The following is a 27,300-nucleotide window of genomic DNA, read 5'->3' as shown; positions in this document are numbered from 1 at the left end:
CTTGTTCAAAGAAATAGAAATAATATTAGAATGAAGGGGCGTGGGAGGGGGTTGAGATGTGTCCGTTCAGGCCCAGGGCACAGGCAAGGGTGTGCGTGTGAGTGGGGGGTGGGGGCGTTAACGGTTTCTTCTCCCTACAAATGAAAGAGAAATAGTAAATTCTCCTGGGGGTGGCGAATCAGGTGGGATGGTGGAGCCAACGCTCTTTGCAAACTGTCTGGGTAGCCAGGGGTTGGTAGCAGGGAAGACTGTTCGGTGGTGACCCCGGGGGAGGGGAAGGGGGCGGGGAGCGGGAGCAGCCCCGTGGGAGGAATGGGAAAGGGAGGAGGACGCGAGGGGCACAGGGACAGCCTCCGGGGCGGGGCGCGGTGCCACCCGAGCCCGAGGATGGAAGCTGAAGCCGCCCGTGAAGCTGCAGGTAAGGGGAGCCGCTCTGGCCCGGCCCCGGGCAGTCCGCCTCCCTCCCCGCGCCGCAACAGCTCCTCCCCGCGTCTCGGGTTTCAATGGCTCGGCCCGCCCGAAAGCCCCGGGCCCTCGCGCTGCTAAAGGATCCAGTAAACAGCGCGCAGCGGCCAGCGAAACTTTCCCCTTAGCCGGCGCCACGGTGCCGCGAGCCGCGCACCTGTTGTTGCCCCGGGACTGAACTGCACGGCGGGCCGGCGGGCGGGGCTCCTGGACGTCGAGCGCAGGGCCGGCTGGGCTCCCGCACTGGCCCTCGGGAGGGTTTCAGTCCCTCCCGGGAAAAGGGGAAAGGAATGCTCGGGCGAGCCAGAAGAGGCACTGCCAGCATCAACTCCACGCGCGCCCCAGCCTCGGTCACGGCTTGTCCCGGAGGTCCCCCAGCGACACCGCGCGCAGGGACTGACCTGGGCTTGCTTCCCAGGCGCGGCAGCGTGGGCAAGCCCCAGCCTTCCCAGGGCCTCCACTGTCTTGTCTGTGAAATGGGAACCGCACAGTGGGGGAGAATTCTTTATGGCACCTCTGGTTACTGCTAGCGCCCTTCCGCCCCCGCCACCCTCCCTGGGCCGGGACGCCTCGGCTGTGGTTGGGGGCAGGGAATTGGAGTGGGTCGGGGTCGCAGGAGCCCAGGCTTCGTGCCAGTTCTGGACCTGGAGCGCGCGCGTCCCCGAGCCCGTCGCTTCCCGGGCCCCAGGGGGTGCCATGCTTGGCCCCTCTCTCCAGAAAACCAGGCAGTGCGAGTGCACCTTCTGAATCTGAAAGCACGTGAAACAGAACACCCAAAGCCCACCAGCCCCTGAAATGCTGGGATAGGAGCAAGAGTAGGGCCCTTGGATGGTGAGAAAGTGCCTCTTTCCCTCCTGCCCCTTCCCTTCTTGTGGGGACACTTGGCAGGGCCGGGTGTGGGGGTGGGACCCGTTTCCTGAGGGAAGGAGGGCGCGGTGACCGGCTGCTCCGGCCCCCTACACGTCCAGTCCGACGCGTTAGGCGCCCTGGCCTCAGGTGGCCTGCCCGCCCCAACAGCAGCTCAGCTGCAGACTGGCCACTTTCTCCCGCCACACGTCTCAGTAAGGGAACAAAAAATCTCATAAAGGCTCCTCTGCCTTTTCTTGGAAGGCAACTTCAGCGGCGAATTACGCTCTTTTATGACTTGCTCTAAAAGCTGTGACTTTGAGTTGCTTTTCTCCTGATTTTAGGTGAGTGAGTTAAGGAGGAAAGGTGGCTATTAGCCAATTGTATGGATTAGTTACATTTTTTTGTGGACGTTTTAGTTGGCCTAGAGATTGAGAAAGGGTTTTTTGCTTGTTTATTTATGTATTTGTTTTGAGACAGAGTCTCTGTCACCCAGGTTGGAGTGCAAAGGCGCAATCTCATCTCACTGAAACATCCGGCCCACCCCCACCCCCTCCTGGGTTCAAGCAATTCTCCTGCCTCAGCCCCTCCAGTAGCTGCGACTACAGGCGCCCGCCACCAGGCCCGGCTAATTTTTGTATTTTTAGTCGAGACGGGGTTTCACCATGTTGGCCAGGCTGATTTCGAACTCGTGGCCTCAAGTGACCCGCCCACCTAGGCCTCACAAAGTGCTGGGATTATGGGCGTGAGCCACCATGCCCTGCCGAGAAAGGTTTTTTTGTCTTTCATTTTGGAAGGGGAGATACTATTTCTTTTTTGATTGTTTTCTCTGTGCTTCTTTCTAGAAAGCTGGGTTTCATGGTTGTGGATGGCGAGTACTGTTTCCAGTTTACACGTTGGAGAACTAGGGCAAGGAAAAAAAAGTGATTTGCTCTGTGAATCCCATCTTCCCCATCTACAAAATGGAGGAGATTTTGCCCACTTAGGGGTTTATTGTAGAGCAGTATTACACCGAGGTGCTCCCAGAAGCTCCTGCCTGCCCCTAGGCCTGTGAGTGATTTCATGAGTCAGAGGGTTCCTTCCAAGGATTGCTTTAGAGATCTATCTTACTCTACCCAGTCTCCTTGCCTTTTAATGGGAAAAGTAATGGTAATTTCATCTTCTGGAAAAGTATAGTTGGCTTAAAACAGTTTAAGGATTTTCCTGAATTTATTTCAACTTTTGCTGTGGCTTTGATGGTCACTGATGGCCAAGATGACACACAGCAGTTGTACATTAATAATTTCCACATGTGCTAGATCCTAATGGATTGGAGTTTTGCACAGCTGAACCATTGCCTGAACTTTGGTAGCCTCTTTCCAAAAAGGGCTTGAGCAAATCATGTCTACTTGGGAATCTGATTTCCTGTAGCAAGGAAGCAGGAAACTAAGAATTAGGCTTGCAGGTAAGGCTGTATCCCAGGTCCCACTGAGCTCTAGTGCTGACACACAGTGAGAAGGCACACAACATCCCCCTGGGAGCTGAGCTCTGTCTGCATACATCTCCCCAATGTTGTTGTGTCTGGTTTTCAGGAGGCAGGTGTACTGTCTGAAGAGGCTTTGGAGATACCCCAAATAATTCAGGTCTTGACCTGCCCCAGGGCCACACACATGCGTATGCTCTCTCTGCTGTCTGTCTGTCTGTCTCTCTCTCTCTCTGGATTTCTCAGTGTGTGTATGTGTTTTTAATTTCCCCGACGCTGCAGACCTTCTTAGGTTCCACAAGACCATCTGTTGCTGTCATTTCAGCCTGGAGTGCAGTGGAAAGAAAAAAGAAAGACACAGCCCGATTCTGTTACAGCCCTCATCCTTTACCTTGGCCTTCCATCATCTATAAGAACTTAACCTGCCTTGGAAGGATTAGATGAGACTGTGTGCATAAGAACCAACCGCCAGGCCCATGGCAAAACTGAGAGCAGATTGTGGAGAAAGCCATTTGTTCTGACCTCCTCCCTTCTGTTTACATACAAAACCCAAGCCCTTGTGAGAATTGTGTATGTTATGACTTTCATTTAGGAAGTCAGTTAAGTGTTTGAATTTGGAAAAGTTGGGTATTCTGACAATTTACACTGGTGATAAAGCAGAGAGGGGCCTGTGTGGTGGCTCAAGCCTATAATCCCAGCACTTTGAGAGGCCAAAGTGGGCGGATCACCTGACGTTAGGAGCTCGAGACCAGCCTGGCCAACATGGTAAAATCCTGTCTCTACTAAAAATACAAAAATTAACCGTGCTTAGTGGCAGGTACCTGTAATCCCAGGTACTTGGGAGGCTGAGGCAGGAGAATCGCTTGAACCTGGGAGGCAGAGGTTGCAGTGAGCCAAGATGGCGCCACTGCACTCTAGCCTGGGTGACGGAGCAAGACTCTGTCTCAAAAAAAAAAGAAAAAAAAAAAAAAAAAAACAGAGAGGGCTGGTAGACTAGAAAGATAGCAGGTGAGGGGGAAAATTGAAGGTGACTCAGAAGCTTGGGTTTGGGGGTGGGGAACAGGGACAGTGGTGACACCCATAGAAGAACTGGCTCTCAGCGGGGGAAATGGTGCAATAGAGACATGGTGATTTCAGAGTGTTTCGGGACATACCTCCCGTTGGAGATACAAAGAGTTGGGCGAAAACACTAACTCCAGGGCTTAGGGGGAATTTAAGTGCTAATTCTAGAAAAGCACCTGAGCTCTGAGGGACACCCTGTTACTTAGTGGAGAGAGAACAGAGCAGATGGACCCCCTGGAAAGGCTGTCTTATCCCTTGGGGCATGGGAGGAGGAGAGGAGCTGAGGACAGGGGCAGAAAGCTCAGAGAGTGAGAAGTGTTGAGGACCTGGTTTTGAGACAAGGCCCCAAAGGAGGAGAGACCAGAAAGGAAAGAGGCCAGGGGCAGGCCTGATGCTGAGGAAGACTGAGACACGTGCAGGTTTGGAGAGGCCCAGAAAAAGGATCAGGGAGGGGAGAGTTGGTATATCTTGGGACGTTAAACAGGGTTGGGCACAGCTGCCATTTCCAAAGCATTTGCAGGAATAAGAAAAAGGAGGAGGCTGAGCTCGAAGTAATGTTAAGCATTAGGGAAGGTGGCTTTTCCTTTGTTTTTTTGGGTCAGGGAGGATTGAATACATTTTTAGTAAACTAACCTTTAGGAACAGTTTACTATATGCCAGGTATGGTGCTAAGCCCTTTCCTACGTTACCTTAAATGATTTTAACAATAAATAGTATACGTGGATCCAAAAGTTCCCCCTTATCCAGGAGGATATTTTCCAAGACCCCCAGTGGGTGCCTGAAACTGAGGACAGGACTGAACCCTATATATACTATGCACGAATTTCTCTTTCCTTCTTCACAGACAGCTTCATGGATAGAAATTCGTTCTTACTGCAGATCTTAGCAAGTTCAGTATAGGATTTTTTTTTCTTTCTTTCCTTACTAAATTGAGAACATTCACCTTTTCGCTTAAAGAAAACACTTTACTAGCTGGGCATGGTGGCTCACGCCTGTAATCCCAGCACTTTGGGAGCCCGAGGTGGGCAGATCGCTTGAGCCCAGGAAGTTCAAAACCAGCCTGGGCAACATGGCGAAACCCTGTCTCTACAAAAAATGCAAAAATTGGCCAGGTGTGGTGGTGCACACCTGTAGTCCCAGCTACTTGGGAGACTGAGGTGGGAGAAACACCTGAGCCCAGGGAGGTTGAGGCTGCAGTGAGCTGTGATGGTGCCGTGGCACTCCAGCCTGGATGACAGAGACCTTATCTCAAAAAAAAAAAAAAAAAAAAAAAAAAAAAAAATATATATATATATATATATATATATATATATATATATATATGTGTGTGTGTGTGTGTGTGTGTGTATGTGTGTGTGTGTGTGTGTGTATATATATATATAGGAAGGAAGGAAAGCAAGCAAGCAAGCAAGCACTTCACAGCATCTCTTTGGCATTTCTGAATTGCCAGCATCCCTACTTTCATGCTTTGGGGCTGTGATTAAGTAAAATAAGAATTACTTGAACACAAGTACTACGATGCCAGGACAATTATTCTGATCATTGAGATGGCTCCTAACTGACTAATAGACAAGTAGCATTGACAGCGTGGATCCATTGGACAAAGGGATGATTCATGCCTCTGGTTGGACAGATCTAGATGCCTCGAGATTTCATCATGCTACTCAGAACAACATGCAATTAAAAACTTTCAAATTGTTCATTTCCAGAATTTTCCATTTAATATTTTCAGACTCTGGTGGTCTGCAAATAATTGAAGCCTTGGAAAGCAAAACTGAGGATAAGGGGGGACTACTGTACTGTTATTATCCTCATTTCACTGGTGAGGAAGCTGAAGCACAGAGATGAAGTAACTTGCCTAAGGTCACCTGGATAGTAAGTGGCAGTGTGGCCATGGGGTTGGTGGCAGTTTGATTCCCAAAGAAAGGAATCTGTCATGAGAGTGAGGTTCAAAGTGGATGCTCCCTCCCCTCCAAAAAGTGGAGTCCCCTCTAAAAAAGTGGAGGCCTAGAAAGTAAATAATTTATGATTGTTTCTAAGGGGACTCCTTCAGAGATGACCTCATGTAGACATAGCATTTTTAAAAACCAGGCCAGGTGCAGTGGCTCATGCCTGTAATTCAAGCACTTTGGGAGGCTGAGGCGGGTGGATCACTTGAGGCCAAGAGTTCGAGACCAGCCTGGCCAGCATGGTGAAACTCCATCTCTACCAAAAAAAATACAAAAAAAATAGCCAGGCATGGTGGCTCATGCCTGTAATCTCACCTACTCGGGAGGCTGAGGCACAAGAATTGATTTAACCTGGGAAGTGGAGGTTGTAGTGAGCTGAGATTGTACCACTGCACTCCAGCCTGGGTGACAGAGTGAAACCCCATCTCAAAAAATAATACTCCCCCAAACCAAATACTCATCAGTCATTTTGGATCTTCTCTAGTCCGTGCTATGTGTCTCTGTAGGGGAATGTGGACCCAGCATGTCTGGGATTTCAGTTCTTGGGAGCAGGGCCTCACTGGGGACCATGGGCGGGGGCCAGGCTGGATATCTGGACTCATAGCACTGCCATAGACTATTCCCATTCCTTCATCAATGTGAAAGGAAAGGATGAGGTGGCCTCTGAAAGTTTGCCTGGCCATGGAGGTTGTCAGTTACTTCTCACCCAAGCAGATAATGCAGTCTGTGAGGGCAGTACCTGCGCTGATCCTCCAGCCCTAGTGCCTTGCCTGTACCTGGCACACAGCAGGCGCTCTGTGATCATGGGATGGAGGAAACATTTCCTGTTAGGTGCTGCAAAGACCCTCATAGGTTCTGTGGTTGTAGGCAAGTTTGCTGGGAGGGATTTTTTGGGATTGGGTGTATCGACCACCTGGCCAGGGCTCTGGACAGCCCATCCCCTAGAATGTCTTTCCAGGGATCCTGTTCTTCCTGTGAGGGCCAGGTCCACAGTGAGTTCCCCTGATGGCCCAGGCATCTGCATTTCCATCTTCTGTTGTGATTCCTTGCCATGTAGTGGCATCTACACTAGAGATGGTTCTTGTCACCCCCTTTCTACACATCAGGGGCTGTAGGATATCTGTATGAAATGGGATCTCCACAGATCCCAGCACAAGATGGCTGGTGTCCTGACCCCCTCCACATGGGTCCTGCCATGCCCTGGCAGGACAGAGTGAATGACCAGATGGCTGGGACTTGGATAGGGTGGTGGCAGGGCAGTGGATGCTGAGTGTTATCGTTTTGACCTTTGAAACCCTAGTCTGACGGCTAGCTGACCAGTCTTTGCTGGGCTCCTGACATTGGCTGGCTGCTGGTTCCTCTGATACTCAGATTTACAGCTCAGCCCTGGGAAATTCAGAGGACTGTAGAAAATGGCTGTTTTGTGGTATAGAAAGGAACTTTAGGGAAAAATTTAAATGCTTGGTCAAGATGCCCCGGGGGTCACATGACTTTTAAAGTCAGGGTTGCTGGAGGGCTGGAAGAGCAGTTGCAGGTCAGTGACACCTGTCGGACCTGAAGGTCTGGGACTTTGGCAAGCAAAAGTGGCCGTTTGGAAATGCCACGCCTTCTAGTATGCCCACCCATGGTTGTGGGTTTGCTTTTCCAAGGTCAGCAGTCAGCAGGCTTGGGCAGAGGTGGGGCACACAGGCTGCGTGAATCCAAAGGCCACTGTTGAAATCCAGGCAAGTCCCTCCATCCCCTACTGCTCTTCTCCCTGTCTTTCTTTCCTGTCCCATTCTTTGGGCCACTCTGCGCCTTCTCACTTCAAACCTTTTGCATTCTATACCACCAGGCAATGGCTTCATTTCCCTCCTAAGAGGAACCTGCTCAAACCAATGCCTATTAACTATCAAGGCACAGAAAACTTTCCATGCTTCTTTGCTCTTCCAAAGCAGGGCAGCCACAGAACCACCAGGAACTGCCCTGAGACTGAGTCCTGGGAGTGCATGGGGAGGGCAGGAGGGGAACTCCTTGTGATGTGTGTGTGTGTGTGTGTGTGTGTGTGTGTGTGTGTGTGTGTAAGGGAGGCTCCCATGGCCCAAACCCTCATAGACCACTTGGTTTCCTTTACTTGAAGAAATTAAGATAAATGTGTTTTTTTTTGGAAACCAAGTCTGTAACCACGATTGGCAAATTCCATTAACACAGAGAAAGCTGCGTTCATTTCTTCATTGCATTTCGCAATGAAGTTGATTTTGCGGCGTCTTCATTGCATAAAGCACCTCCCAATACTGCCCCCTGTCCAGCTGTATTCTATTAGACGGGTACTTAGCAGATTATTTTTGGTGTATGCATGTATGTGGCAGAGTTGTATAATATTCAAACAGCGAATTATGGTTGGTTACTCATTTTTACCTTTATGTTTTCCAAGAAGTGATTTGTGTGATACACAGATACTGCCCACATTTGACCTGCTGGAACATCTTGAAAAGAAATTTTTGTAAGGTATGCAGGAGGAAAAAATAAGCTATGCTTTATTTTTTCATAATATATGAATACTAAATTAAAATATTATTAAAATATTTTAAAATACTGGGGGTAAAAAAACAATCTATCCTCCAAAAGAAAAGTCTAGTTATTTATTGATGAATATCTACTTTTAAGAATAACACTTAAACATGGTTATTGGCAGGTCATCTTCTCTTCATTTCTTACCTTTTATTTATTTATTTATTTATTTATTTATTTATTTATTTATTTGATGGAGTCTTGCTCTGTCACCCAGGCTGGAGTGCAGTGGTACGATCTTGGCTCAATACAACATACGCCTCCCGGATTTAAGCGATTCTTGTGCCTCAAGCTTCCGAGTAGCTGGGATTATAGGCGCCCACCATGATGCCCAGCTAATATTTGTATTTTTGGTAGAGACAGAGTTTCACTATGTTGGCCAGGGCTGGTCTTGAACTCTTGACCTCAAGCGATCCTCCTGCCTTGGCCTCCCAAAATGCCGGGATTATAGGTGTGAGCCACGGTGCCCTGCCCATTTCTTGCCTTTTAAATGAGTTGAGATTCCCTTCACCTTTGCCCCAGTCCCATTTTTTTCTCTTTCCTTTGAAATTTAGTATATATGTTTCTATTCTTTTAGAAGCTAACTTAGAAATCTTAATATGCATGTTTCACTTTATTTTCAAATCAATGATTTTTAAAGCTTTCTCTGGAAAAATATAAGGTTCTTAGAATGCTTATACTCCAATTACTCCTTCTCACCTTGTGTACTATTGTTTGTAGCACCTTAGTTCTATGATGATTTTTTTAGCTCCTCAGATTAGATGCTTGTGTTCTGTATTCTCAGCATTTTGACTTAGATTTATTCACGTTGATATTTTTGTTGTTCCCATTCCTTCTTGACTGTTACCTCTTTGTTGTTGTCGTTGTTGTTGTTGGTTTAAATACTTTTTTTTTTTTCTTTTTTTTCTGAGATGGAGTCTCACTCTGTCACCCAGGCTGGAGTTCAGTGGCGCGATCCCGGCTCTGAGATGGAGTCTCGCTCTGTTGCCCAGCCTGGAGTACAGTGATGCAATCCCAGCTCACTGCAACCTCCGCCTCCACGGTTCCAGCAATTCTCTGCCTCAGCCTCCCGAGTAGCTGGGATTACAGGCACGTGCCACCATGCCTGGCTAATTTTTGTATTTTTAGTAGAGACGGGGTTTCACCATCTTGGCCAGGCTGGTCTTGAACTCCTGACCTCGTGATCCACCTGCCTCAACCTCCCAAAGTGCTGAGATTACAGGCGTGAGCCATCGCACCTGGCCTTAAATTCTTTTTTCTTTATTTTTGTCTGACCGAGTTAACCCAAAGAACTGGTCTTTGAGCTCTGAGATTGTTTCCTCAGCTTGGTCTTCTGCTGTTAATACTTCTGAGTGTATTATGAAATTCTTGCAGTGAGGGTTTTGTTTTGTTTTGTTTTGTTTTTTCAGTTCAATCAGTTTAGTTTGGTTTTCTTTCTTTCTCTCCTTTCTTTCTTCCTTTCTTGATAGAGTCTTGCTCTGTCGCCCAGGCTGGAGTGCAGTGGTGCAATCTTGGCTCACTGTAAGCTCCGCCTCCAGGGTTCACGCTATTCTCCTGCCTCAGCCTCCCGAGTAGCTGGGACTACAGGTGTCCGCCACCACGCCTGGCTAATTTTTTGTATTTTTAGTAGAGACGGGGTTTCATGGTGTTAGCCAGGATGGTCTCCATCTCCTGACCTCATGATCCGCCCACCTTGGCCTCCCAAAGTGCTGGAATTACAGGTGTGAGCCACTGTGCCCTCTCCCCTCCCCTCCTCTCCCCTCCCCTCCCCTCCCCTTCCCTTCCTTTCCCCTCCTTTCCTTTTTCTTTTCTAGTGTGGGTCCTAGGACCGAAGATCACATGTTGTCATGACTCCTGGAACTGCAAAACTTGGAGGTGTACTGGGAGCCCAGGTGGGGGCACACCAGGGAGGTGCAGGCACCTGCCCAGAGAGAAGGCCTCTCACTGCTCTCAGCCTGGGCCAGCCAGGAGGGGAACCTGTGACCCACCCATAGTTCCATTACCAGGCTACAGCTCCTGGGCCATCCTCCTGCGGCTGCCTCTGCTCTCCACCCTCCCTGGAGGCTGATGCTGAAAGAGGGGGCCGGAGGCCTGGGTACTGATCTCCCTCACTCATGTACACTCCCTCAACAGAGGGAGTGGGGCCGATAGGGACTATGATGTCCTCTGGATGCTGCCTTCCTGGATTGTTCATTTGGAACTTCTCTTCCATTTCAAGTTTCCCTGTGATGCTCATTGAAACCAGATGGCACTTGCTCAGCAGTTTGGAGGAGAAGACCTGTTCCCCTGTAGGTGTGGGCCTTTGGGATCATTACCCTCCCCAGATCTGGCAGCTCCATCAGGTAGTGGCTCTTTCTCCAATCGTCCTTGACACCTTTAGTGCCCCTCCTTCTTCTGTGCCCTCTGGTGAGCAGGGGTTTTCTGCATCTGTGGTGACCATATTTCTGAACCCAAAACGAATCATGGGTATGAGAATTCTTGGGGTGTTCAAGGGAACAGATATTTTATTTATTTATTTATTTATGGAGACATGGTTGTACTCGATCTGAACTCACCCAGGAGTTCAGTGCCATGATCATGGCTCACTGCAGCCTTGACCTCTGGGCTCAAGCCATCCTCCCACCTCAGCCTCCCTAGTAGCTGGGACTACAGGCATATGCCACTATACTCAGCTAAATTTTTGTACCTTTTTTTTTTTTTTTTTTTTTTTTTTAGAGCGATGGGGTTTCACCATGTTGCCCAGGCTGGTCTCAAACACCTAGTCACAAATAATCTTCCTGCCTTGGCCTCCCAGAGTGCTGGGACTGCAGTGGGAGCGGATCTTTGAAATTGTGGCTGCCCTGAGAAGCCAGGGACACATAGCAGTTGTACCTCTGCTGGAGCATCCTGGGAGGTTTCCAGTGATGGGACTTCCTTTTTGGGTATGGTCAGACTAGTTGCATGCCTTTTTATTTTACTTGTTGCCTAGGTTTCTCCCTTATGAACTTCACTTATTTCAGTTACCAAAAAATACTTTGTAGATAATGATGGGGGCTTCTTACATTGATGGCCCAGAAACACGGGAAGATGTAAGTTAACCAGATGGCCTAGGCACAAAAGCCATATCCACACATTCTAAACAGGGAGAGTGCTGAGAGCACACCCTTTGCTTTATTTCTGGGAAAAAAAATATTGCCTCCTTCCCCTAAGAAACTGATCTGATTTTTCAGTGTGGCCATCAATGTTCCTCTACCCTAAGGATACTCAACTCTATTTCATGTTGTTGTGTACATAAAGCCTAAGGGTTGGCAAGAGGTTCCGGCTTCACCTAAAATACTCATTCACTGGTTGTGAACTCTTTTGTGAGAGGTGGATTCTGAAAGTGAATGTGTGGCTCTTGAATACTGGTATCAACACCAGCTCTGTTAGCAGCAGAACTTGGGGGATTTCAGGGAAAGAGACCTGGGGCAACAAAGGGAGGGTAGATGGGCAGAGCAGGGGTGAGTGGGGTGGAGCTGGAATGGGGAAGGCCAAGGTAAAGACGGACTGAGAGCTGAGACTAGCTGAGGAGCCCTGGTCTGCATGGCTGGGGCAAGGCTGGCTCAATCTCGGCTCACTGCAACTTCCATCTCCTGGGTTCAAGCAATTATCCTGCCTCATCATCCTGAGTAGCTGGTTCTACAGGTGCCTGCCCCCAGGCCCAGCTAATTTTTGTATTTTTAGTAGAGACGGGTTTTCACCTCGTTGACCAGGATGGCCTTGATCACTTGGCCTTAAGTGATCCATCCACCTCAGCCTCCCAAAGTGTTAGGATTACAGGCGTGAGCCACCATGCCCAGCCCCTTGGACACATATCTTTAAATAGTTTATTTAACAAATACTTACAAGAGTCTACAATGGGCTTGACTTACATGGGGGAAAGATGCCCATTGTGGAAGAACCCTTACAGTGGACTTTTTTTTTTTTTTTTTTGAGTCAGGGTCTCACTCTGTCACCCAGAGTGGAGTGCACTGGTGTGATCATGACTCACTGCAGCCTCGACCTCCCAGGCTCAGGTGATCCTCCCACCTCAGCCTGCCAAGTAGCTGGGACCATAAGTACACACCACCACACCCAGCTAGTTTTTTTATTTTTTGTAGAAATGGGGTTTCTCCATGTTCAAGACTAGCCCAGGCTGGTCTTGAACTCCTGGGCTCAAGCAATCTGTCCATCTCAGCCTCCCAAAATCTGAAGCCAGGCCAGGTATGTTAGTTTCATCGGGCCCCCATGTCAAAATATCACAAACTGGGTGGCTTAAATGTTGGCCATTTTATTGTTTCACCCTTCTAGAGTCAGAAGTCTGAGATTAACGTGTTAATAGGGTTGGTTCCAGGCATTTGGAGGTGGGGCACTCATATTTCCTTCTGAAGGCTGTGCAGGAGAATCTGTTCCATGCCCCTCTCCTAACTGCTGGCAATCTTTGACATTCCTTGGCTGGCAGATGCATTGCCTGGATACTTGCCTTCATTTTCACATGGCATGCTCCCTATGTGTGTGTCTGTGTCCAAATGTCCCTTTTATAAGGTCACCTGTCGTATTGGATTAGGGGCCTACTCTACTCCACTGTGACCTCCTCTTAATTTAACTGTATCTGCAATGACTCTATTACCTAATGAAGTCACATTCTTAGACACTAGCGTGTTGGGTACCAAAATGTTAAGATTAGGACTTCAACATAGGAATTTGGAGTGTCAGGGACATAATTCAACCCATAACACCAGGTCCAAAGGGCGAGGCAAAGCCTGGATGGCGCCTGGGCAGTCGGGCAGGAAGGGAACCTGGGGTGAGAGTGAGGAAGAGTAAGGACGCTGGGGTCCTCGGGTGCTGAAGGATCAAGGAGCAAAGAGGGAGTGACTGAGGCATGAATGAAGCCTGGATTCTGCCTCGGAGCTCCTGAATGGTTTCAGGAGGCAGGGCCCCTCCTAGGCGAGTTAGCCTGAGCCCTGGAGATGGCTCAGGTTCCCACATACTCCCTGATGGATGGCATGCATTTAGAAGTGGGGTGCTCAAACCATGGGGAGTAGCATGCATAGGGCCAGTGGTGAGGCCAGCAGGCCTCAGCAATACTGAGATAATAAACTGCCCATCACTCCACAGTCCTGGCTAAAGACTATGTCTCAGGTCCCAGTTCTGTCTGTTAAACCAGGATGTTCTGCCAACTCCCTAAAAACTTAGCAGCCTTAAAATCTGAGCCTTGTCTAGGCTGTTGGTGAATGTGGCAGCAACTATGAGTTATCTTCCAATACCTATTCTCCTTTTCTTCCATAGTAAAAAAATCCCTAATCTTTAGCAAGGCATATGAGTTCCTGAAATAACAGCATTTCCTAGCCTCCCTTGCTGGGAATATGTGACCACATAACTAAGTTCTGACCAGGAAGTTTACTTCCCAGGAAGTAAGCAGAAGCTCCTGGGAAATTTCTGCCTTGGGAAATCTTCTGGTTCAAGACAACCTTCCTTTCTTCTCCCCCTTTTCTTCTCCCCTCTATCCCCAGTCCTTTTCCCGTAGCTCTCTATTATTGAGCATTTAATATGAGCCAGGTGTCCTTCTAAGCATTTTATGTCTGTCAACTCCTTTGTTTCTCAAATGAGGAAACTAAAGCACACTTGGCCCATGCCCTTATTTCCGTTTTGTTTTGTTTTGTTTTCTCTTTCCTCCATCTCGTGGATGCAAAAATATAAACTGACCCAAGAGATTCATTCTTTAGAAAGTGATGCCTTATACCTAGGATTTAGTCAGTGGCTCTTCAAGTTGTCATGTAGAAAGCAGCTTTGCTGGCTGCCACTTTTGATCAAGGGCTAAACTCTGAGGGTGACATGCTGCTAAGGAGCTGAAAAGAACCTGAGTCTTTGTAGCAGAGGCTGGTCTCCAGACCTGTCTGTCCTTCTTCTTGGGCACACAGCTAGGCTACGTTCCACCTCCAGATGTGGCCCATTACAAGTCACATTGTCTGCTTTGTGCTTTTCCCCCATCATCTGGCCAAGTACAGAGGATTCTGAGGATTTAAGTAAAAGCAGAGCCACAAGATAGAAGGAATCTGTGTCCCTGATTCTGTGAACACATATCTTTAAGTGGTTTATTTAACAAACACTTACAAGAGCCTACAATGAGCTAGACCTACATGGAGGAAAAATGCCCACTGTGGAGGAACACTTATATTGGACTTTTTCTTTTCCTTTTTTTTATTTTTTATTTTTTTTTTATTTTTTTTTATTTTTGAGGCAGGGTCCCGTCCCATTCTGTCACCCAGGCTGGAGTGCAGTGGCATGATTACGACTCACTGCAGTGTCAACCTCCCAGGCTCAATTGATCCTCCCACCTCAGCCTCCCGAGTAACTTGGACCACAGGTGCATGCCACCACACCCAGCTAGTTTTGGTATTTTTTTGTACAGATGGGGTTTCTCCACATTCCTCAGACTGGTCTTAAACTCCTGGGCTCAAGCGATCTGCCTACCTTGGCCTCCCAAAGTGCTGGGATTATAGGTGTGAGCCACCATGCCCAGCTCTGCATTGGATTTTTGTTTGTTTTGTTTTGTCTTGTTTTTGAGACGGAGTCTCCCTCTGTTACCCAGGATGGAGTGTAGTGGCGTGATCTAGGCTCACTGCAACCTTTGCCTCCTGGGTTCAAGCGATTCTCTCACCTCTGCCTCCCAAGTAGCTGGGACCATAGGCACACATCACCATGCCTGGCTAATTTTTGTATTTTTAGAAGTGACAGAGTTTCACCGTGTTGGCCAGGCTGGTCTCAAACTTCTGACCTCAAGTGATCTGCCTGCCTCAGCCTCCCAAAATACTGGGATTCCAGGTGTCAACCACCAAGCCTGGCCCCCACATTGGACTCTTGAATAACCAGAGGGAACCATCTTCATTGGGTTAAGATGTTGACATTTGCAGATTTGTCACTGTAGCCAGCATTTATTTGAACTAAAAGAATCCTCAAGCCCATTGTGGAAGAGATTGGCCACACTAACCCTGAACAGGCTGCATAGGGACTTCCATATGACAAAAAAACAAACCATCATGCTTCTTGCTTTCTCTCTGTTATTTCCATGACTTCTGTAATTCTCATTTGTTACTTGGAGTTTTCTGCTATGCACAGATCAAGCTAATCCTGGAAGCGAAAGTGACAAGTGCCTTGGTACTCTTGGTGCTTCCCTCCCTTGCTTTTTGCCCCTGTTTTGGTCCAGTGTGCAACTAACGTGGACCCTGGGGTTTCCCACAAATGTAGCTCTGCCAGCTTTAACCCTCAGAGGTTCCAAAATGCCACTTACTCCAAGAATGCCCTTTGGTGCCTCCAACCCAGGTCACTTCAGGTAATAATCCTTCTGCCTGGAAGGGTTGGGCATCCTGATATGCAAAAATCCGCATTAACTTCACAGATGACTCAATTAGTGGGTGATGACTTACAGGCAGTGTTTATTACGATGGCCTTTCTAGTTGTGATCCTCCCAGTTGACATTTTTAAAATTTGATCTCTACAGTTTCCAAAAACACTACTTGACACCTGCAGATTTAAAAATGAAATAGCCTCAGATACAAAATAACCTTTCCCCAATCCATTCATTGTAGTTGGAAGCTGGTCTTACTAATGGCAGGGCGACCGTAACACTTGGTTATGAACCAGGGTATTGCCTCCAACTAAGCCTTAACAATCTCATCCTCCCTTTAGCCTTCCATGATTAGACCTCAACTCGTGAGAACTCTTGCCTTGCTCATAAGTGGGAGTAAATGCTCATAGCTCTAGAAATCTCCCAGGAACCAGACATCATGGAAGCTAGAAAGGCTAAGGGAGTCCAGCCTTCCTCTAAATTGGCCAACAGTGGAGTGGTGGAAAGATAACCAGCTGCAAACCAGACAGACCCAAACTTGAATCTCACCTCTGCCAACCTACCAAGTACATGAGTTTTTCCAAGTTATGTCACTCGCCTGATACTCAGGCACCTCATCTGAAGGATGAAGACTCTTCCTATCTTACAAGGATGAAGCATATGGAATGGAAAGCCCTCTGTCAACGTGGCTATCTTTGGAAGTGATTGCAGCTCTCTTGCTTCATTCTCACACACCTCTGGAGCCCTTGGTCTCAGTTAGAATCCCAGCCCTGACACTTGATGAGGTGTGTAACTTGTTCAATAATCTAACTTCTATGTACCATCTTTTAAAAAAGGACAATGATAGCACTACCCACACAGCACTGTTGCAAGGATTTAGTGAGTTAAAGTGTGCGTAGTACATAAAGCAGAGTGTGTAGAAGTATCCAGTGAATTGTTATTATCATATGAAGAGACTATTTGCTTGAGCTCATCAAGGACAGAAAGCTTCTTGGGGGTTGAAACCTTGTTTGTATACCAGTTACAAACTTCCTTTTGCTGTTAAACCCAGTCCTTAGGATGCTCAGTCAAATCCTGTGGACTTACTGGCTGGTCTGCTGACGTGGAAACAAGGTAGGGTGTGACCCATCTCCAGGCGAGTAAACTTTTGGGCACCTGCACAGTGTCCGAGCCTCAGGTACCACCTCTAAATGGATGGAACCCTGTGTCTGTGCCCATAGCATTGGTCTGGTCTGTCATCAGAAAAGAATCTTGCTGTCAGATGATCATACATCCTCCCATAGTCTAGTTGAGTTGAGTTGAGTTGAGTTGAGTTTTTTAAGACAGGGTCTCGCTCTGTGCCCCAGGCTGGAGTGCAATGGTGTGATCATGGCTCACTGCAACCTTGACCTCCCAGGCTCAAGTGATTCTCCCACTTTTGTCTCCCAAGTAGCTGGAACTACAGGCATGCACCACCATGCCTGGCTAATTTAAACATTTTTTGTAGAGAAGGGGTTTACCAGTGTTGCCCAGCCTGGTCTTGAACTCCTGGGCTCAAGCGATCCTCCTGCTTTGGCCTCCCAAATTGTTGGGATTACAGACGTGAGCCACTACACCTGGTCCCCAGAGTGTAGAGGATGGTGCAGGTTCTGTTTTTAAATGTACCTGTTGAGTATGTATTAGCTCAAACAGAGTTTACCTGAGATGTGCATCTGGGGTCCACACTCTTTGGCACTGTCCCTCATTTTCTTCCTCCAACATTCTCCCAATCTCTCTCTGTTAACCCCAACAACCTGCCACCCGTCCCTAACAAAGGATTCTCAGCTCAAGGCCAATTGGATCAAGTTTTTCTCCTGCAGAAATTGTGGGGAGGTGGCTTCAGAGGCCGACAAGCAGAACCCCACCCAGACTCATAAACCTTTCTTTGGCTGGTACCAACTCCTCTATTGCAGGCTGTGGTCCAAATAGGTTATACAAGTCTCTACCTCTTCTAGCTGAAGCTAACCTCCCAGGAAAAGGATGAGAGGAGAAAGCCATCCTGCCTGATATGTGGATAACACCACCACCAGAGTCTCCTGTAATTTCAACTCAATGACATGCAGCCACATGACCTAAGGCACGTATCTCCATTCACAGGGTGTGGTCAGTACGCCGTGAATGTCAGGTGTTCTTTTTTTTTCTTTTTTTTTTTGAGACGGAGTCTCGCTCTGTCGCCTGGGCTGGAGTGCAGTGGCCGGATCTCAGCTCACTGCAAGCTCCGCCTCCCGAGTTTACGCCATTCTCCTGCCTCAGCCTCCCAGTAGCTGGGACTACAGGCACCCGCCACGTCGCCCAGCTAGTTTTTTTTTTTTTTTTTTTTGTATTTTTTAGTAGAGACGGGGTTTCACCGTGTTAGCCAGGATGGTCTCGATCTCCTGACCTCGTGATCCGCCCGTCTCGGCCTCCCAAAGTGCTGGGATTACAGGCTTGAGCCACCGCGCCCTACCACACACATGGGTTTCTTTCGGTTCCCAGAATGATGGGATGCCAGCTGCTGGCTGCCCCCAGGAAGCTTGGGAGCAGGACAGGCTTGGCTGTCCCAAAGGAAGAGCCTGGCATTGGGCCAGGCGGCTCAGGAGGGCAGATGAGTTCGGTGTCTCCTGTATGCAGACCAGGTCATCACAGGGACCTGCCTCCGCATTTGCATCCTCCACGGCATATTTTCCCAGCACATGCAGCATGGGGAACTTGAACGTCCCTCTGCTTTTCCTTGTGTGAGACCCACCAACCCCGCATTAGGAAGGAGCCTGAACATTTGATGGAGCTTTCCCGTCACCTGTGAGCAACGTTCACGCTGCTTCGGAAGAATGAGACATCCGCCTGCTGTTTTCTCACAGTGGGACGATTCAACTTTGTCTTTCTCACAATCCCAGATAATCATATCTTCCCAGGTTTTGTCATCTTCAAGGACTACTTGATATCTAGTTATGAGTCAAACAAAACCCGATTTCACTGATAACTAACCAGCCGTCACGTATCCCTGAAGATAAACCTGGTTTATCCTTTTTATACCCTCTGGCAGAGCAAAGGAACAAGGAGTTCAGGAAAAAACAAACAAACAAACACTAGAAACAGCACTGACATATGTCGTTAAATACAAATGTGACCAGCCTTGATTACAAGTGTTGTTATCCTCTTTTAACAGGCACCTACCCCGAACTTTCATTAACCCCTGATAGCTGAGTAGCAGCTTGTCTAAGCGGGGTGCGGGGATTTTGTCAAAGCCTGCCTTAGTGTAAAAGGCAGGGCCACCCACCATGAACTTCTCTCTGTGACTTCATTCTTTAGCAGTGCTCAAGTGTAAATAAACTTGTTTACCAGGATCAGAATGGCCATGTTAATGAAGTCTTATTTGTGTCACCACAATGACATGTAATTTGTGCACAGTTGGACTCAGAGAGTGGACAAAACCAGAGAAATTGTATTTCTGTTCTAAAGTTTCCATACAGATGCCTTGGGCCAAAGTTAGTACAGCCAATATTTGCCTATTTCTTTTGATTGTGTGTCCATCCTAGAGAAAAACCTTGTTTCTGTGCCCAGTGTGGTAAATGAAATTATACTGTATGCAATGAGAAGAAAAATGAAATAAGAAGCATTGATGAATGTACCCACGGGTGTAACCTTGGTGGCCAGTATGTGGTTTTTATGAAACGAATGCATGAATATGAGGACCCTAATTATTGCTTTCAACTGACAAAGTATGGTGAATATATAGAGAACGTTGCTGTACAACACTGGCTGTGTCTCAAAGCAGCTTTAGAAGTAAATATAGAAATTCTTGTGTACATGGTATTGCATAGAAAGTCATTAAGAAAAAGGCAAGACAATTTGTTAAGACCTTGTTAAGTGGAGCTGGGGTATGATTAATTTTGTTTGTTTGTTTTTGTTGTTCCCTAGTAGAGATCAACGAAGTACAGACTATGGGACCAACTGCTGCTTTTGTAAATAAAACTTTATTGGAAAAAAGCCACATTCAAGTATGTGTTGTCTGTGGCTGCTTTTGTGCTGCCAAGACAGAGCTGTGTAGTCGCAACAGAGACCATATGGATCCACAAGACCTAAATTATTTTATTTATTTATTTTTTATTTTTTATTTTATTTTTTTGAGACAGGGTCTCACTCTTGTCACCCAAGCTGGAGTGCAGTGACATGATCTCGGACTACCATGCCCGGCCCAAGACGTAAATTATTTACTATTTGGCCTTTTACGGAAGAAGTTCACCAGCGCCTGTTCTTTTGGAAATAGTTATTTCAGAGAAGGTTTGTTTATGTGGAGTTAGTGTGGTGATGGCCAGATGGAGGAGAGGAAGAAAAAGTCACAGGATAATGGGAAGGAAGGCACAGTATTAGAGTATGTGCAGAGGAAATTGAGGCCTTCAATTAGGAGGTAGGCTCCAAAGTGAACAGGGAGAAGAGAGGGCTACGTGGGTTGTGATTCCATTCTCTAATAAGCAGTCTATGTGGAGTAAAAGTCTAAATGGAAATGCTCAGGTACAAAGGGAAATTACCATGTAGGTTTTCATAGCGGTGTTAAACATTTTATCAGCTCACAGGATCTCTGACTCACAAATAAATCATGTCAAAGTCAGAGCTACAGGAGAGCAAAACATTTCTTTGGAAGCTCAACCATGGAAGGGAAGGATCCTGACTTCCTCTTACAGTTGGGTTCTCTGGCTTTTAAAGATTTGTCTGAAGGCCGTCACCCACATTTGCACTATTGCTGCAAACCGAGAGAAAAGAAGCATGGAGAATTTTTCTTCTGCCACAGGGATCTATTGCTCAATAGAGTTTATGACATTAGGCCTGTGCCTATCTGTTTAATAATTCTGAGTCTGGATTCAGTAGCCCAGTGGGTTATAAGGAAGGTACGGGCTGTGGATTTTACTGGAGATGGGGATCTTTCAGTCCCAAAGGTAGGGCTGTGAGATTGCTCTGAGTAGACACTAAATAATTAGACTATTAATACAATAATAGCTCGTTAGCCCAGTTAGTCCAATGTCTGGGCCCTCTTTTTTTTTTCGAGACGGAGTTTTGCTCTTGTCGCCCAGGCTGTAGTGCAGTGGTGTGCTCTCGATTCACTGCAACCTCTGCCTCCCGGGTTCAAGTGATTCTCCTGCCTCAGCCTCCCAAGCAGCTGGGATTACAGGCGACTGACACCACGCCTGGATAATTTTTTGTATTTTTAGTAGAGACGGGGTTTTGCCACGTTGGGCAGGCTGGTCTCAAACTCCTGACCTCAGGTGATCTGCCTGCCTCAGCCTCCCAAAGTGCTGGGATTACAGGCGTGAGCCACCGCACCCAACCTGTCTGGGCCTTTTTAGTCATGCAAAAGATGACTTCTAGTTCAAAAAGTCCTAGCAGAACTTTTCTTGCTGCCTTCCCTTTCTGCTGTCTTGGTGAGAATAGGGCCTGTGTACACAGCCAGGCAGTGTGATTCCAGAGTCTATGCTTTAAAAACTTTTTTTTAGTGGACCTCAGGTTCATAGAATTAGATTAATTACAATCTTCTCATGCATGGGCTCTCTTTAACTTAATGAAGTTACAAATCATTTAACACACACACACACACACACACACACACACACACACACACACACACACATAATCTTAGTTTAGGCTCCCACAGAGGGAGACTCTGAGACAGGGGTCTCAGAGTGCAGGTGGTTTACTTGGGAGGTGAAGGGAAATCAGCAAGAAAGGGGTGATGTGAGACACTAAAAAGAAGGCAGCAGATACAGAGTACATTCCTCAGGAGCAACCACGGGGGTCAACCAGAACCTAGTCATGTTGGCAAACTCTGGGAAACATCTGCTTCAGAATTGCCCAGTGCAGCCCAGGGGTGAGGGAGTTGGGGTATTTATACACCAGCCCCAGTCTCTTGCTGATTGAATGAAGGGAAAACCTTCATGGGCAAAGATACAGATCCCAGTAGTTCAGGATCATCTGGGGTACATGAAAAAGCAGAATCCAAAGCACTCTTTCCTTTTTGTTTTGTTTTTTGTTTTTGTTTTCTGTTGTTGTTGTTTGTTTTTTGAGACAGAGTTTTGCTCTTATTGCCCAGGCTGGAGTGCAATGGCACAATCTTGGCTCACCACAACCTCTGCCTCTCGGGTTCAAGCGATTCTCCTGCCTCAGCCTCCCAAGTAGCTGGGATTACAGGCATGCAACACCACGCCTGGCTAGTTTTGTATTTTTAGTAGAGATGGGGTTTCTCCACATTCATCAGGCCTGAACTCCCAACCTCAGGTGATCTGCCCACCTTGGCCCCCAAAGTACTGGGATTACAGGCATGATCCACCACACCTGGCCCAGCACTGTTTCTTGATCTTCTTAATTAAATCATTGCCACCCCAAGTAGCTTTTTTTTCTTTCTTTTTGAGACAGAGTCTTGCTCTGTCGCCCAGGCTGGAGTGCAGTGGCACTATCTCAGCTCGCTGCAACGTCTGCCTCCTGGTTTAAAGCAATTCTCTTGCTTCAGCCTCCCAAGTAGCTGGGATTATAGGCACTATCTACTAAATTCTTTTGTACATTTATTTCATCCTCTATCAGCCCTGAGAGGTCTACATTATTTATTAGCTTCACTTTACACAGAAGGAATTAGCACTTAAGAGGTCATGTGATCGATCACTCCCCCAAAATCTCACAGAGAGGAAGTGGATGAAAGCAGACTTAATTCTGGGTCCAAGTCATTCATCTTTTCATGAATCAAGTAGCAACTGAGTATTAGTAGGTGCCAGACAGGGTGTTGGGGCCTGTGAATTTAGTGAAGAGCAGAACAGACTGGACTTTCCTCTGAAGGAGTGTAGAATCTAGTGGAGAGACAGATATTAAAAGAACAACTGTAATGCTTTTTTGTTGTTGTTTTCTTTTTCTTTTTTTTTTTCGAGACGGAGTCTCGCTCTGTCGCGCAGGCTGGAGTGTAGTGGCCGGATCTTAGCTCACTGCAAGCTCCACCTCCCGGGTTTACGCCATTCTCCTGCCTCAGCCTCCCCAGTAGCTGGGACTACAGGCGCCCGCCACCTCGCCCAGCTAGTTTTTTGTATTTTTTAGTAGAGATGGGGTTTCACCATGTTAGCCAGGATGGTCTCGATCTCCTGACCTCATGATCCGCCCGTCTCGGCCTCCCAAAGTGCTGGGATTACAGGCTTGAGCCACTGCACCCAGCCTGTTGTTTTCTTTTTCTTGAGACTGAGTCTTACTCTGTTGCCCAGGCTGGAGTGCAGAGGCATGATCTTGGCTCACTGCAACCTGCGCCTCCCGGATTTCAGGCAATTCTCCTTAGCCTCCTGAGCAGCTGGGACTACAGCCATGCACCACCATGCCCGGCTATTTTTTTTTTTTTTTTTTTTTTTTTTTTTTTTTTGAGACGGAGTCTCGCTTTGTCACCCAGGCTGCAGTGCAGTGGCGCAGTCTCTGCTCACTGCAAGCTCTGCCACCTCCCGGGTTCATGCCATTCTCCTGCCTCAGCCTCCCAAGAAGCTGGGACTACAGGCGCCTGCCACCACGCCTGGCTAATTTTTTTGTATTTTTTGGTAGAGACGGGGTTTCACCGTGTTTACCAGGATGGTCTCGATCTCCTGACCTCGTGATCCGCCCGCCTCAGCCTCCCAAAGTGCTGGGATTACAGGCGTGAGCCACCGCACCTGGCCTAATTTTTTTTTATTTTTAGTAGGGACAGGGTTTCACTATGTTGGTCAGGATGGTCTTGAACTCCTGAACTCAGGTGATAAGCCTGCCTCAGCCTCCGAAAGTGCTAGGATTACAGGCATGAGCCACTGCGCCCAGCCCCTAAGTAGGTTTTTTGAACATTTTCTTTCTAATTGCTTCTCCACTCCCCATGAAATTTTAGTACCACAGATATACTGTAGATCTGTTTATGTACTGTGTCCCTTTGGAGGGACCCAAACCATAAAAATATGCAGACTTTTTTGTCCCCACTGTCCCATTCCTGGATCGATTTTTTTTTTTTTTTTACCCATTAGCAGTGTTGCCCCTGTTGAGGAGGTATGGCCCTAGTGCCATGGGCAGGACAGTACCTGATGCATGTGTACAGTGGGCCCCAGACCACCCTGACCTTATCTCTCTATACCTGTTATTTGGGGCAACTCATTGGTGCTGGAGTGGTGAATCCACAGGAATAGAAGGAAAAAAACACTGCATCAGTTCATTCTTCTAGTCTATGGAGTCTTGGGAGTAGGAGACGAGAGAGGTGGGGCAGATGGAAACAAATGGTTATCTTTGATCATCTATCACAGCAGAAATGAAGCTGTGGTTTTCATTATTTTCATGGATTCCTATACAGTTCTGATTTCCCCAAAAGAAGCCCCAGCACAAAGCAATGAGGCCCCACTTGGCATTTCGCTGCTGTTGAAATCAGATGCTAGAGAGGATGTGAACATCTCTCTCTGCGCCTGAGTCCCACCACAATCTCGCACCAGTGTCAGGCTAGCTTCTCATGTTCCCGAGTTGAAAACAGATGGTGGCTGACACCTTTCTCAGGAATCCTGGAAACCCACCAGTCTACCCACTGAGGCACGAAAAAAAAAAAAAGGGGGGGATCCGAAAATGTGGTGTAGAAAGAAAAATGACTGAAGTAGGATGAGCCCAAGAGAAGCCTGTCCTGCTCAGTGTGATGGAGCAGTGTTCTCTAAGTGTTCTCACAAGCCAGACATTTGGGAGCAGGGGCAGGTGACTTGCAATACCTTAGGTGAGGGATGTTGCCACAGCCAGAAGTCGGGGACCAAAAAGCATTCCGACCCTGCCTGGGCACTGGGAAACTCTTTCTCCCAAAGACTCTGGAGATGAGTTAGAGCAATGCATTCCAAATTTTTATGCTTGCCTTAAAGCAACAGAATTTCTTCCAGGTTCTAAATGGAAGCTTAAGTTGTGAAAACTAGATCATAGAAAAAATGAAGAGAAGAAAAGGAAAACCAATGCAATATGGCATAGCTACATTTTCCTTGAGAAAGTAAAACACACCACAGACCCATGTCCACACTTAAGCACTGAGGATCAAGCAAGAAAATTTTCCAGGCTTGTTAGGATAAGAAAAAAAGCCTTGTTTCCTTGTTAGGATAATAAAAAAGTCTAAGCAAAGAATGTCTTTGAGGGGAAAGGAAAATCTCAGCTTTAATCACAAAGTAACACCTTGGTAAGATGTATATACCTGCCCTTATGCTTAATGATTTCAGATTTTTTTTAATAAATAGGGCAATAAGTGTAGCATATAATCCAGACCTATGCCAAATTCTTTCCCTCTTTTATTTAACTTGAGACATAATAACTATATTATATTTGTCCTGTAACAAACTCATCTTTCAGCCTCAGTAAGAATTTTGTGGCTGACCACCTAAAAATTACCAGAAATGAAACGACTGTAGCAGAGTTGCTCTATTTTTTTTTTTTTTTTTAGACGGAGTCTCACTCTGCCACCAGGCTGAAGTGCAGTGGCGCCATCTCAGCTCACTGCAACCTCCAACTCCCTGGTTCAAGCAGTTCTCCTTCCTCAGCCTCCCAAGTAGCTGGAATTACAGGCACGTGCCACCATGCCCAGCTAATTTTTGTATTTTTAGTAGAGATAAGGTTTCATCATGTTGGCCAGGATGGTCTCAAACTCCTGACCTCAGGTGATCCACCCACCTTGGCCTCCCAAAGTGCTGAGATTACAGGTGTGAGCCACTGCGCCTCACGTAAGTTTTCAGTTTCCATAAATTCAATGCATTAGGACATTAGAAGCCCTTGCAGGAACAGAAAAGAAACCTAGAATACAAAACATACTATTGTTTTAGGTCAACTGGAATCTATTTTTAAAAAAATTATTTAGTTGCCCAGGCTGAAGTGCAATGGCATGATCTCGACTCACTGCAACTTCTGCTTCCCGGGTTCAAGTGATTCTCCTGCCTCAGCAAGTAGCTGGGACCACAGGTGCCTGCCACCATGCTGGCTAATTTTGGTATTTTTAGTAGAGACGGAGGTTTCACCATGTTGGCCAGGCTGGTCTTGAACTCCTGACCTCAGGTGATCCGCCCAACTCAGCTTCCCAAAGTGTTGGGATTACAGGTGTGAGCTACCGCACCCAGCCATCAAATGGAATCTTAAAGATCCAGCAGAATCCCTGAAAGGATGTCAGGATAGCTATTCCCATGCCTGTCCCACCTCCTCCCCACCACCACCACCACCACACACAAAAAAACACGTTCAAATCCCACATACTTGTTTTCAGATGCCTGAAGAACAGGAATAAATGTTTCATTTTACAATTAAATAGGGGCTTTACATGCACATGGAAGTGATATAGTCATCCCCAATATCAAATTATACAACCACAGACACAGAATGGAAAGCAAGTTTATATATATATATATATATATAAACATATATATAACTCTCTCTCTGTGTCTATATATATATATAAACTCTCTCTACATATATATATATGTGTATATATATATGTGTATATATATACTCACTCTACTGCCCAGGTCAGAGTCTCTATTGCCCAGGCTGGAGTGCAGTGGCATAATCTTGGCTTACTGCAAACTCTGCTTCCCAGGTTCAAGCAATTATCATGCCTCAGCCTTCCGAGTAGCTGGGACTACAGGCATGTGCTGCCACATCCAGCTAATTTTCGTATTTTTAATAGAGACAGGGTTTCATCATGTTGGCCAGGCTGGTGTTGAACTCCTGACCTCAGGTGATCCACCCACCTTGGCCTCCCAAAGTGCTGAGATTATGGGCATGAGCCACCGAGCCCAGCCCAAGGAAAGGAAGTTTAAATGAGCTGACCAAGATCTCCTGCATTCAAGGAAAGAGCTGGGATCAGGAATTACTGAACATTCCTGACAGCATATCTGTTCACTGGAGCAGGTTTTAATAGAATCATAGGACCCCTCAGTTAACAGAACCCAATTTCAGAAAGGGATGCATGAGATGATCTTTTGGGGTATGGAAGAAAATACTAGATTTTTTGTTTTGATTTTAAGTAAAATATGAAGAAGAAATTCATTTTTACTACTATCTAATATGTAGATAATGTAATTGCTCTCTTTTGGTCAGACATGTCTGGTGTGAAAGGTACCAGGAATCCTGGGGAAAGAGAGGGAGGTCTCATTGTAATACATTGCTGTCTGAGTGTATGAAATAAAGCAGCTTCACAAATTATAGTACTTAGTTTTAAGTAAACTAACTCTAACAAAATGGACAAGTGGAACCTTTGGTGTACAAGTGATGAGCTAGGTTACTCAGTAACTCTCTGCTAAAAACATATAGAAATGCTGGACACAGGCCAGATGCGGTGGCTCAAGCCTGTAATCCCAGCACTTTGGGAGGCCGGGACGGGCGGATCACGAGGTCAGGAGATCGAGACCATCCTGGTTAACGCAGTGAAACCCCGTCTCTACTAAAAAATACAAAAAACTAGCCGGGCGAGGTGGCGGGCGCCTGTAGTCCCAGCTACTCGGGAGGCTGAGGCAGGAGAATGGCGTAAACCCGGGGGGTGGAGCTTGCAGTGAGCTGAGATCCGGCCACTGCACCCCAGCCTGGGTGACAGAGCAAGAGTCCGTCTCAAAAAAAAAAGAAAAAGAAAAAGAAATGCTGGACACAAT

General features: G+C 47.0%; 1 long non-coding RNA gene across 1 annotated transcript; it reads left to right on the top strand.

Annotated features, from left to right (window-relative positions):
- Positions 1-308: 308 nt before the first annotated feature.
- Positions 309-19,663, top strand: LOC115897722. The gene is made up of 4 exons (XR_004057507.1): positions 309-418; positions 10,553-10,626; positions 16,021-16,245; positions 19,598-19,663. It is a non-coding gene; the product is annotated as an uncharacterized LOC115897722 (long non-coding RNA).
- The last annotated feature ends 7,637 nt before the right edge of the window (positions 19,664-27,300 follow it).

The sequence above is a fragment of the Rhinopithecus roxellana genome, chromosome 5 (genome assembly GCF_007565055.1).
Source record: "Rhinopithecus roxellana isolate Shanxi Qingling chromosome 5, ASM756505v1, whole genome shotgun sequence".
Classification (NCBI taxonomy): Eukaryota; Metazoa; Chordata; class Mammalia; order Primates; family Cercopithecidae; genus Rhinopithecus; species Rhinopithecus roxellana.
Note: the sequence above shows the minus strand (reverse complement) of the source record. Positions and strands in the feature narration are given on the sequence as shown.